Source organism: Mya arenaria, chromosome 16 (genome assembly GCF_026914265.1).
Source record: "Mya arenaria isolate MELC-2E11 chromosome 16, ASM2691426v1".
NCBI classification, from domain to species: Eukaryota; Metazoa; Mollusca; class Bivalvia; order Myida; family Myidae; genus Mya; species Mya arenaria.
Window position 1 is genome coordinate 27,326,935 of NC_069137.1, and position 14,030 is coordinate 27,340,964.

Genomic DNA, 14,030 nt, shown 5'->3' on the forward strand with positions numbered 1-14,030 from the left:
GGTGGCCCAACAATGTGATACTCATTTTCATGATTTGTGCAATCATTTGTTCTGAAAGCTTTATTTTAAGTTTAAAATTTTATAGAAATTAAAACATGCCACAACAGGTACGACTACTCTTGATTGAAATAGTTGCAAAAATGTCTTCATATTTTTGAGAAATCAACCAAAAAGCTAGAATTTTGTCAGTAAAATATTCGGACATTTGTAGTTATTATTAACATTGGAATGCGTCTGACGACAAGTGATTAGTAATTTTGATCATTACAAAAGTACTTCGTTTCTATAATTATCAATAGACACCAATAAGTTTAGAAAATATGACGAAGAAAAACCTTAAGTATTAAAATATCATCACAAAAGTCAAATCCCTTGTCGAACAGTTATCAATGCCATCACTCAAATCACGTGATAAATAGCAAAATCACGTGAAATCTTTCAAAAAGTAAAAAAAAATATCTTTTATTCTATTTGTTTTTGAATACAACTTTATTAAATGGAACAAGTACATGATGCAGAGATAAAACACAAAACAGGCTGCCGCTTGAGATCACTTAGGGCTTACGGTAATTTTATCCCACTGTATAGTGTTTAATTCCTGTTGAAACGTAACGCGCACATTGCAAGCGGGGGACAAAATCGCAATTTGTTAGCCGTTAACACATTCCTTCACAATCGAGTTACATTGACTTGTATTAATCAAAGCACTGAAAGTGCTGATGGACGGTGATATTGTTCGGTATGCTGCAAGTATAGAACTAAGTCCTTTCTCTTAAACGCGGTTATTGAAACAAATGATCAGAATGGCGAAGATCAGATTGAACATATATAGGAATTCGGCCGAAGCCAAGACACAACATCTCTACACATTATCACCTGGAACATTGATGGATTATTAAATAAGATATTTGATGAGGAATTTATAAAGTTCTTGTCAAGCTTTGATGTAATATGTCTATTAGAAACGTGGGTCGAACATGAGAGCGACATTCCTTTATTTTCAAACGATTATAGCGATTTTTTTCTGTTCAGCTATTAGAAAGCATGATCATGGTAGAGCAATGGCAGGAATAGTAATATATTACAAAACGATACATAAAGTAAACGTAACAAGAATACACGGGGATTGTCTTTTCGCAGTATTTTTAAAAACAGACAAGTCCATGACGGATACGAATGAAGACATCACATTATGTTTTACATACTTACCACCAGAACAATCACCGTTTTACGCGGGATTGGACTATAACGGTATTGAATTACTAGAAAATACATTAATTAAGTACAATATCATGACAAATACACACTTTTTAGTTTTGGGTGACCTAAATGCAAGAACTGGGCTCCGTAAAGACTATTTGACTTTAGACAACTATGTCGACGAATCCGAACCGTATGCTGACTTTATTGATGATTCACATATCATTCCTAGAACTTCGAACGATAAAAGTACAAACACTTTTGGCCTTAATCTTATAAACTTTTGTAAAAACAATGCCATCAGAATTGCAAACGGGCGTCTACATAACGATAAGGATATCGGCGAGTTTACATTCATTAACCAAAACGGCAGTAGTGTTGTGGACTACTGCCTATATACGGATGACATTGTTAATATAATCGACGATTTCATTATAGGTGACCGAACGGAATCGCATCACTTTCCATTGCAATTAAAAGTACGTATCCGTGACAGACAAATATTTAATGATAGTCAGCCATCACAAGAAAAAAAGTCCACAAAATATGTGTTTGATCCTGATCATCAACTTTTATTTGATACAGAATTGAAAATTATTTTCAATGACGAGTTCACAGTGACCTTTGAATCGCAAGTAAATGATCACGAGTTGGACATAGATGTCGTTGTTAACTTATTTACAAACGCACAGAAACAATGTAGTGAAGTTTTGTATTTACTAACACTCGAAAGACAAAGTGGTTTGATAAATCATGCAAATCGCTTAAGTATCATAAACAGAAAATGTTACGTAAATTTAGGAGAGATAGGTCAGATATAAATTTGCAAGCTTACATAATAGCAAGAAAGGATTATAAAGATCATTGTGACAAAAGAAAAAGAGATTTTAATGAATCTGTACTAAACGACTTGATAGATAATTGCAATGACACTAAATCTTTCTGGTTTAAATTTAAGCGTTTATTCACCACTCGACGAACTGAAAATAATATATCTATTGCAGAGTGGAAAACGCACTTTGAAAATTTATTTAAAGACACTGATACGACGGAAAAGACATTTCCAGAAGTAACAGACATTGAAACTAATGAAATAACAGACACAATCTTAAATGCAAGCATTGGAGATGACGAAATTATTCGAGCAATAAAAGGGCTTAAAGCTGGTAAAAGTGGCGGTAATGATGGTTTGGTGCCAGAATGCTTCATACACAGTATACATCATATTCTTCCATCGTTGAGTAATCTCTTTAACAGGATATTTATTACTGGAGTATACCCGAATCAATGGTGCGAAGCTGTTATAATCCCTATATTAAAAAAAGGTGATACAAACTCTACTGATAACTACAGGGGCATTTCGTTGTTAAACGTACTAAGTAAAATATATACTAGTATTTTATGTAAACGTATTACTTTTTATGTAAATATTTACAACCAGATTTCCGAGTCTCAGGCCGGATTTAGAGAGGGATATCGCACTACGGACAATGCTTTTATTCTATATGCATTGGCACAACGTCAGTTATCTATGAAGGGCAGAAAGCTTTATGTGGCATTTGTTCATTTTCAAAAAGCTTTCGATTTTGTTGTTCGATGTGTGAAAGCCCGAGTTCGCTCTCCAAGAGTTGATATATCAGACAGTTTTGATTGTCCCCAAGGTTTAAAACAAGGATGCATGGCCTCTCCTATACTCTTTATAGTTTATAAATGACTTTATAAGCCTTATACAACCACCAAAATACAACGGAATACATTTTTTTCCAGACAGAACACTTATAAATTCTTTATTCTTTGCGGACGATCTTGCTATCTTAGCAGATACCCCATGTGGTCTCCAGCGTTTATTAAATGCACTCTGTGACCTTTGTGTCGAATATAAACTATTCGTTAACACCAAAAAGAGTAAAATTATGGTTTTTAAAAATGGGGGCATACTATCAAAAGCCGAAAAATGGTATTATCGCGGTGAATCAATAGAGGTTGTAAATAGCTTTACATATGTCGGCGTCACCTTAACGAGGCAGTTATCTCTACCAAAAATGGCGGGGGAACAAGCAAACAAATCGAAACGAATTCTAATATCTATTTTGTCAAAACTATATGAGTATGGCCAATTATCTAAATCTTCATTTTTTAAGATATATGATAGCAAAGTTGCACCATTATTTTTATATGGCTCAGAGATTTGGGGTGTAGAACGATTATGTGTGGTAGAACAAGTCCACATTAATGCCTGTAAGCGCTATATGAGTTTACCACTAAAAACTACAAATGTTGATGTATTAGGCGAGTGTGGTCGTTTTCCTATGTATATTGAATCTGTAAAGCGGGTTATTAATTACTGGATTAGAATTTTGAAGGTAGGAGATGACAGATATATTAAAAAGGCTTATAGTATGCTTATGATGGCAGACCAACATGGTCATAGGAATTGGGTGACATATGTTAAGAATATATTGCTTAGTTGTGGATTCGGATACGTTTGGTATAACCAAGAAGTATTGAATGAATCTCATTTTATTGCTTTGTTGAAACAATCACTTAATGACCAGTATCGCCAGGAATGGCATTCTTCTATTATAGATTCTGAAAATCTTAAATTTTACTCTTGTTTTAAATCAAGTTTGTGCCATGAAATTTACTTAGACTGCATCAATATACACAAATATAGAAATGCTCTTGCGTGTTTCCGATGCTGATCACATAACCTTGAGATTGAATATGGTCGATACTCTAATATTCATCGTGATCAAATGTTTTGTAAATTATGTAAAAATGTTGTTGAAACAGAATACCATTTTTTGCTCAAATGTCCTTTCTACTCTAATATAAGAAAAACATATTTACCAAAGAAATATTATGAAAATGCCACTTTTAACAATTGTATCATCTTGATGCGTACAAAAAATGAAAATTTGTTAAGGGATATTGCAATGTATATATACTTTGCTATGCAACATAGAAATACTTTACTACAAGCGTTGTAAAAATGTTATAAGTAATATTAATACTTACTTCAGTATCTTGTGTACTTTTGTTCGGTAATGATATTAATTGTGTAACATCTGTAATTACTTGTGATCTCGGGGGCCTTTGAGATATGTGCCTGACGTATCGGTGGGTACCACTAGATCAACCACACCTGCGTGGGTGACGTCTTGATGACTTAGACGGGATGCAAGTTATTGCAGGGGTATTTCCTGTGCTAGAGTACTGTGTATAGTATTTGATTACAATGTGTACTCTTTAGATCCCTTCTATTTCGTTTCGAAAAGGTATTTAATGCAAGCTGTGTGAAGTTAGCTAAACATACGACATTGGACATTGGACATTCAAAATCGAATGTTGTGCTGGCACGACATCGGACATTGGACATTCAAAATCGAATGTTGTGCTGGCACGACATTGAACATTGGACATTCAAAAGTGAAAGTCGTGCTAGCACGACATTGGACATGCTAGCACGACTTTCACTTTTGAATGTCCAATGTCCAATGTCGTGCCCGCACAACATTCGATTTTGAATGTCCAATGTCCAATGTCGTGCTAGCACGACTTTCACTTTTGAATGTCCAATGTCCAATGTCGTGCTAGCACGACTTTCACTTTTGAATGTCCAATGTCGTGCCAGCACAACATTCGATTTTAAATGTCCAATGTCGTGCCAGCACAACATTCGATTTTGAATGTCCAATGTCGTGCTAGCACGACTTTCACTTTTGAATGTCCAATGTCCAATGTCGTGCCAGCACAACATTTGATTTTGAATGTCCAATGTCTAATGTCGTGCTAGCACGACTTTCACTTTTGAATGTCCAATGTTCAATGTCGTGCCAGCACAACATTCGATTTTGAATGTCCAATGTCCAATGTCGTATGTTTAGCTAACTTCACACAGCTTTTAAAGCATGCTACACATTCGAATCTGTATTCCGACTTGCACTTCTTTATTTCTTAACTCTTTAGCTTTCGTATTTTTTGTTTGTTTGTTTTTGTTTTTTGTTTTTTCTTTTGTTCTTTTTTTCTATTCTCTTGTTGGTTTCTTGTGGGATTTTTCTCTCATTTGTTTGTTCTGTAATTGTGTTTGTATTATATTGTACATTGTTCAACCGATGTTACCATTGTTGCTTTTGCACATTTGTAATATACATATTTGTTGTCTTGGGCCGGTGGCCTTTAGCAAATAAGATATTGAACTTGAACTTGAACTTGAACTATAAACACAGAAAATCATCGGGACCTGATTTTGAATATAGGAGTATAATTTGAACACTCTTAGGTGAGGACAATTAGACAAAGCTTCAAACCAAATATCTAAGCTTGATATTTATTTTCCAAACATATTCATTTTAATGCTGTAGCTTTGAAAAGTTGATGAAAAGGTCACCCGGCAATATCATCGTTAATGTTTGTTTGCACAATTCCAGTTGCATAACAAAAAAGCCAAAAGGACACAATCAAGGTAACCGTAGCATAACATTAACAGATGTTTTCAAAACAGTACACATGGTCCAAAGTTCAATGTTGTACTCAAAATTAAAAACGTAGGCCTTAGTTGAAGCAACTGTGCACAATATGATCAATTTGCAAGATTTGTTTTTGTCGAAAACTGACATAAACTTGGTGTTAATGTGTACAATGCATTGAATCTTACTAACTGAAGTACCACATAGTTTACAATTTATTTTAGCTAAGCAGTTATTTCGTATTTTTCCATTACAAATATTACTGGGTATGTCTACCTAGGTATATAGCTTAAATATATCAACCATTTGGAGTAAGCCTTCGTAGCACAGTGGATACAACACTGGACTGCTATTTCTTTACATTTTGGTCCTTTCTCTATAATTATGATTCAAAGCTTAACATATTCTATTAAATTATTGTCCTGAGTTTCGTTACAGGAAAAACATTTTTTGGTGCCAATCTGGTGTACAGTCCCTTTAAAGTAACCCGAGAACAACAATGATGAATTGTTTTCCAAACATAGCAACATTTTATTGCAGAGGCAACAAAAATAAAGAAGTAAGTGAAAATGTCACAACCATGGTTAGCCAAACACAACATTTATAATTATTTTTAAAGCAGTACATTTTGTCCAATCTGTAAACATATAAGTTAGCCTTTGTCGAGCTTACTTACATATTTCCGTAACGAGTTGTATAAGTCTATTATATGATGACAAGTCTTAGTATCTTTTTATAAAAATATTCTTTAAGCAAAGACAGCAAAACAACCAAACTGTTTTACTTCTGTAGTAAAAAACAGGATACCATAAAAGCGTTGCTATTCTCTGCATTACATGCATGCATTGCAAAAATGTTGTAATAGGAAAAATTTCAAACCAAAGAATCATGCGATCATTCTCATACTGTTTGTAAAAAGAATACATATACAGGTAATATCAAGTACAACAGAAGGAATAACAACAAAATACTAAACTCTTTCTTTTTAATTGTGACATCATCATGGTTACCGATAAAATGAAGTCATAGATTACTATGTGTTCATGACGTCATTTCCTATTGAAACCAATATAGTACCCCATTCAATACCCAAGTGAATGAAAGTTTTTATTAGGAGATAACATTTTCCTCTTAAGAATTGGTTGGAAATTTAATTTTACCTTTTTTCATCACAATGAATACAAAATGACAAAAAAAACTATTCTTGCCAATGAATTTGTTTAAAAACATGTGGAAGGATACTATAAGTTCCATGGTCAGTAGGTAACCCGATATGGGATATTCAATGTAAAGGAAACCATATTGCGGTGGAGTGAAGCTCGAACCTAAATATGGATTCTTGCCCCCCATATATCCAATACTATGTCACCTTAGTACTTACCCTGTAATGTAAGTAAAACATTGACAACCTGTTACCCTGTTTAAATGTTTTATTCATTGAAATATTCATCAAATCCGAATAAAGACGCCATTTTGGTGTAATATAAATTTGGAAAATGGAAAAATGTGGTGTCACCGCGTGACCTGTCCAGGCTGTTTTTGACCAACAGCAGTGTTTCATAAATATTGGAGTCGTGATATTTTTTTTTGACCAATAGAAATAGACCAATGTTACATTGATATTCCCATGTGTATTTAGGAGAGAAAAAATATGTGATGGCTGTATTTAACTGGATAAAAAGTATACAAGTAAATAAAAAACACATAAAAATTATTTATGAAAAAAACATTATTAAGAATGGGTGGAGTGATTGCTGATAATGAGCCCTTCTTAATCATTAAGCTAGTTACTTTAGGTCATTTAATTGACATACAATACAACCTTATTGTCTAATTCATTGTCGACGTAAAATCTTATGCAGGGATTGTGCATCAGGTGAGTGACAGTAGGCTGAGGAAAAACCAAACTTGAAGAATGAAATTGTTAATGATTAAGGATAACACTTCATTTATGCCTATCTGAAATTTCATTTGCTTAATGTAAGGTTTATTTTATTTTGTTGTTAAAGCTGCACTCTCACAAATTGAAAGAATTGACAACTTCTTTATTTTTTGTCTTGGAACGAGCCATTTTTTTGCGAAAATCCATGGAAACCAGTAATATAAGACTGCTGACAAAAATTAGATCATAGATTCTTATACTTAAGTTCAAAAATTGATGTTTTATGCATTTTTTCTTTAACCGTTGGTATCAGTTTAAGCCAATAAACATCAATGTTTGAACATAAATATGAAAATCTAAGATCTGATATTTTGTCAGATATCCTGTTATTGGTTTGCACATATTTACACAATAATTCGCTCTTTCCAAAACAAAAAATAAAAGAAGCTGTTAAAATAGTCAATCTGTGAGAGTGCAGCTCTAAGGGCTCATTATTTCTTAGTCTTAACAAATTGATGTTAAAATTTAGATTCTTCTTTTCCATAAACATCTATTAAAACAAGTTTTTAAAAAAGAGGGTGTTTTGAAAATATCAAAATTGGATTAAGGAATAAAATTTCATATTTGTCAGGTTTGAACTGACATTTCGAAATGCTTTATCCTTTGGAACAGGCCATGCGGTAACTAAGAAATATGTCAAGTCCAAGATATACCCAGCCAGCAAAAAATATGGGACCCATATGGGTTACCATATGGGTCCCATGTGGGCTACCCATCTGGGCCCCACATGGGTTTTGCAACAGGGCTCCATGTGGGTCCCATATGGGCAACCCATATAGGCTGAATGTGGGACCCATATGGGCCCCACATGGGTTTTGGAACTGGGCTCGATTTAGGACCCATATGGCCCCACATGGGTTTTTGAACAGGGCTTGATATGGGACCCATATGGGTCCCACATGGTATTTGTGGGCTCTATATGCCCTACCTAAGCAATTGATTTGGGGTAAACCGTTACTTTTGTTATTACTTGTTACATGTATAATATACTGATTCCAATTACCTAAAATATTTGATCTTGAGTGTTCACCTATTGCATTACTATCCTTTCTTTGGTTATTTAGACAAACAGCTATATTGAGAAGTACAAATGACATAATGTCAACATAATATTTCATTACACAACAAAGATAGCAATAATCTTATTAAGTTTATTAACATGAAAACATTAGAAATCTAAAACAAGATGTGCACTAAAAAAGTCAACAAAAATTACATACTGACAATGTTAAGATTTTGCGTGATACTGGCAATATAAAAGTGGCACACAAGAAAAATGTGACTGAAATTATGACACAATTTTTTTCAGTTTGGTTTGACAATACCAAGCTAAAAAGATCTAGTACATTTATATGGTAATTTGATTAATAACTTAATAATAAGTGAAAACTTTGTTTTATTGATTGTATCTGTCAGTTAAAGCTGTCAAACTGAAAAAGCGTGTCAAAAATTACATGTAAAAACACACTTTTAAAGGCTTTAACGACATTCGGAGCTCCTCTGATGTATTTGGACGGTTTACATACTCAAAAAGCGGTAAGTTTAAGTCCGCTGCAAGTAGATCGCGTAGTAAATATTTTAGCAGTTAAACTTTATGACTTAATACACTTCACTGGCAATCAATTTAAACTTAGATCAATAAATACAATTCTAAAACCCTACATTTAATTAATGATATAATTAAGAAATTTACAAACTACTACAACTGATGTACCGGCATACATCTGAGGTAGTTTTCGATAAAAATGGCCGAGGAGCTCCAAATGCTTTAACGAATGTGTTTAAAAAAATACACAAATCGAAAGACACACAATTCTAATAAACAGAGAATGGAGTGCATCTACACATTCAAGTATAACAATATTGCTTAGACATAAAGCAGCATTTCAAACCAGAAATGAAAAAAACAGTTTCAAGTTAATTGGCACATAGGATTCAATCACAAAAATCATACATGTAAAATAAAAAAGAATTTAAAAAAAAAATAAAAAAATAAACACAAACCAGAGCTATTGACTAACACAATTAATGCACCTTGTGATACTGACTAGTGAACTGACATGACTGAATGTTAAAACATATATATATATATATATCCTTATTTTCTCCATGTATGTTGAGTTACATTACAAATACATATGAAACAAAAGTAGAGCAACAGCATATAAGTTATAACAAATATTTACATAATAAAATTATATCAATTAGACCTGATTCATTGTTGTACATCAAGAAGGATTAATTAATATATACACACTCAATCCATAGGTTAAAAAATGTATCTACCATATACAAATCTGGGATCACTGTTATCGCCAGGGAAATAAATGGGGTTGATATAATTAAAGTCATCTGGCCCCAATTTCTCGAAAGTTCTTAAGCGTAACACCATTAAGTAGCTTATTTCATTCAGCCAAATTTCTTACTTCATCTTAATATAAGTTTATTGTGAGTGTATCAAGTTTAAAATGGTGTACCCAGGATAAGAAAATATTATAGTAAACAAAAACCGACATCATTCCGAGATATTATGATAATTATTCAATGCCAACAGGTTTCGCTTATTAAGAGTTTTCTTTAGAACAATCATCCAAATGTGAACTAAACATATTTGTCTTGTTGATGGGTCTCTTATTTGTCATGGACAGTTTGTCTTATGTTTATACAAAAAAGTAAAGTAAAAGCAACGTGGATTTGCCTATAAATATAGATAAGAAATGCTCTTCTTGCAACCCTTAACGATATGAAATTTTAGGGAAAAAGTTGGAGATATCTCATTATTACATTTTGCGTGTTTATGATAAAACAATAGAAGCATACATATTGTACATACTCAATTTGAAAAATATTCTGACAATTTTTGTTGGTTTAATTCTGAGTCGTAAATCCGAATTTTTATGTTAAGTGAATAACTCAACATTCTACTCAGGAAGCGTCGGGGTGACCCTTGCTGCTCGGTTTTTGCGGCCAACCTCACGACCTCGAGACTCGGAAAGCCACTTCTATGGCCCCCTCCATTTCCTTGCCGTTCTAAAGTGCTAAAGTGTGTTGCTGGGTTCACTTGTAGACATCCTGTAAATAGTGTTAGTGGATAGATGAATATCTGAGACAGTTATTTCATCAAAGTGATTATCAAATGTTTAGTAATAAATAAGCATCATTTTATCGTCAACTATATATGGTAATTTTAGCTGGGCAGATAAATTTAGATAGGAATCTTAAAAAGTTTGTCATTTTTTAACACTAATACTCAGTTATATATTTTTTTAATCCATTAATGTATATGCACAGAAAAGGTAGTTTCATTTAGCACACCTTAATATATACAACAACAAAACCACCTACTGAAAAAGATGTTTATCAAGTGGAGTCTGTCCAGTATTGGCGGGCCAGATTTGTTGTCAACACTGCCTTCATTATCCGGGAAACAGTGTCCACTGTGTCACTCCCACCATATTCTGCCAAGTATTTTACCTTGAACAAAAAGTTGTTCATGAAAATGCCTGTAAATCCCCATATAAATGCAAAACAGCAAAAGTTTCAAGCAGAACCATAGTATCACACTCAATGTGGTACAATTAAATATTAAAATTTGAAGCACTGTTAGCGACCCCTATACTGGCTCAGTTTGTGTGCCTGCCCTTATATTGATAATATCAGATCACGTTTCAAAAACAAACTTAAATGAATAATGTCACTTCAAAATGTAATTTTAAAGCTCAAATTATGCATTTTTAAATTTAAAGACACCTCATAAAAAATCAATCAACTATGTTTGGGAAACTTACAACTGATGTTGCAACATTCGCTTGTGACTTTCGCTATTTGAAGGCTGCCAAATCCACCATAGTTTTGAGGGGAAAAAATATCCCCTCTGGCAACTAACTCGGAACTGCATCTTGTGCTTAACCTCTCGCCAGGGTGAGATGCAGGAGCTGCGTATGCTGTCGCAATTGCTCCTGCTGGATTTCCAAAATCACCAAGATCCAGGTGTCCCGATCCGGAACAAATAACATTCTGCCAAAAATAAAAATTTAAACAAGACACTTCAGGTAATATACAGTGAACCATTAAACCAATAATGTGATTGGCTGTTTGTTAATGTTTATAATAATTAAAAGATGCAAGGTTCAATTATGAAAACCATTTTACATTCCATTAAAATTTTCTATTTACCTTCTTGGATTCTGCTCTACCGAGCATCGAATAATGAACGGGTAGCTGGAATGTTGGGGGGTGTTGGTCTTGGTTGTAACAGGGCCATCCTCCTCATTAGCAGCAGTGGCAGCCTGTTCACCCTGGCTCATATCCTCGTACAGCCTCGATCCTTGGTGCACTTTTAAATTGGATAAAAGTTTAATGATTGTCAGAATCCATTCAAGAGAAAAGAATATGTTAAAGTCTCTTTGGAGGTCTATATGTAAATAGGTTCCCCACAGCTGCATGAACCATTAATCTGCCATCCCGAATGCCTTTACTTTAAAATCTATATATTATCGCGAAATTATGTGACAAAATACAAAATCGTAGCATAAACTATACTTCTACATGAAAGTCATCAGTAATTCACTTGTTTAAAACAAATTACTATAAATATAAATACAAGTTGCTTTAAAAGTTAAATAAGAACCTTTACCTTTTCTTTAAAGATGAATTTAACCATTGTTTTTTCACTCAATCACGTTCATCATCCGCGCGTCGATAAAATGTCACGTGACAATTTTTTTCTGCCACTAAAAACACAATTGCAAAAAGTTTATATTTAAGAAGTAATAAAAAAATGAAAATACGGAAAAATATCTGTTCCTTGTGTATTTATGTATCATCGCCACAACATCGTGCCTTACCATGTAACACTGCCCTACTATAATGATAATGCCGAGTATATGGGACCCATATGGGACCTATCTGGGGCATATCATTGCAAAAGATGTGAAGCCGATTCATGAAATAATGAACTTTTTTCACATAGTATCGATGTTTACATATTTTCATATAACAATGATCTTCGTTTCCCTTTGTGCATCCAATTAATATAGATGAGCAGCTATATGGGTCCCATCTGGGACCCATCTGGGTCCCATCTGGGCATTCTCAACCATATGGGTCCTATATGGCCCCATTGGGCTTTTTGCCCAGATTCAGCCCATATGGGACCCATTTAGCCTTGCTTGCTGGGTATGCATCACCACAAAATTAACCAAGCACAATTTTGATCACAATTTACACACTGCAAGCATGTCAAAACATGGCCATGTTAAAATTGCAAATTTTCGGGGGCGTAGCCAGCGTTACACACTTACGCACATGCGTAACATCAATCTGAAAAATGAACAAAATGGCCAAACATGGCATCAAAGTCGAGGGTTAAGCTATGTTTTGACATCAGAATAAAACCTTAAAGGGAAGATCAGCTATAGAAAGCATTGTTTCTCTGTGCTAGATAGCTAACACAGCCTTAAAAATCACTTGGTAACTACAGTCGTCGGCCTCGGACCTATAAATCCCGACAAATACAAGTCAATGCTAAACATGTTAGTTTCATGTTCCATTTTTCCATGCAGCCGCCTCCCCCTTTAACCTCCCACGGTTACAGGGATTCCCCATACCATAGCCTCTCACATTTAGTACAGCCTGGCTATGCCCTTGAATTTAATTAATAGCCAAAAAATGTCAAAATCCTGTTTACATTCTAGTATTTTGATTTTTTTGTTCATTTAATAAGATATTTTTGGGCTATTTAAACATTGTAAATATCCGTAAAGCTATATACATGTACAATATTGATATCCACAGCATGCACAATTAAGTTATTCATTATCTTTTACCATTGTTAATTTTAACATACAAGAAAATACTGTAATTTACACTTACCTGAAAAATGTGTAGTCAATGATAGAGAATAATAAGTGGCAGATTTCAAATCAAGGCATTTAAGGCTCACCAGGGGCTGAGCACCGTCCAGATAATACAGACAGGCTAGCTCCGTGTCCGTATGCCAGGATCATTTATAGTAACTTTATCTTGTTGAAAAGTTTAATACTTGACTAGTCCAAATAAACAGCGACTTCAGAGTCTTGGATAAGTTTTGTTTTGGCGATTCTTCATGTCCACATCCAACTTTTTCTCCTAGGCAAGAATGGCATTTCAAGCACTAAGTTTAAAGTTTAGTTCAAATAATTGTACATTGAATGATTTTTTACCATTTTTGATATGGCACGTCACGTAGTGAACACGTCTATAATTTTCGACTTGATGTATATTGAGCTTCAAGATGACGCACAGCAGCTAGATAGTTCCAAAATAGCAATGCTATGTTGACAGAAGCTGATCGGAATTTAAATGTTTAATGAAACACTTGTGTAATTATATACACTTGTGTGATGAAACAATGATATTAGCTCAAGATCAATTTTGTG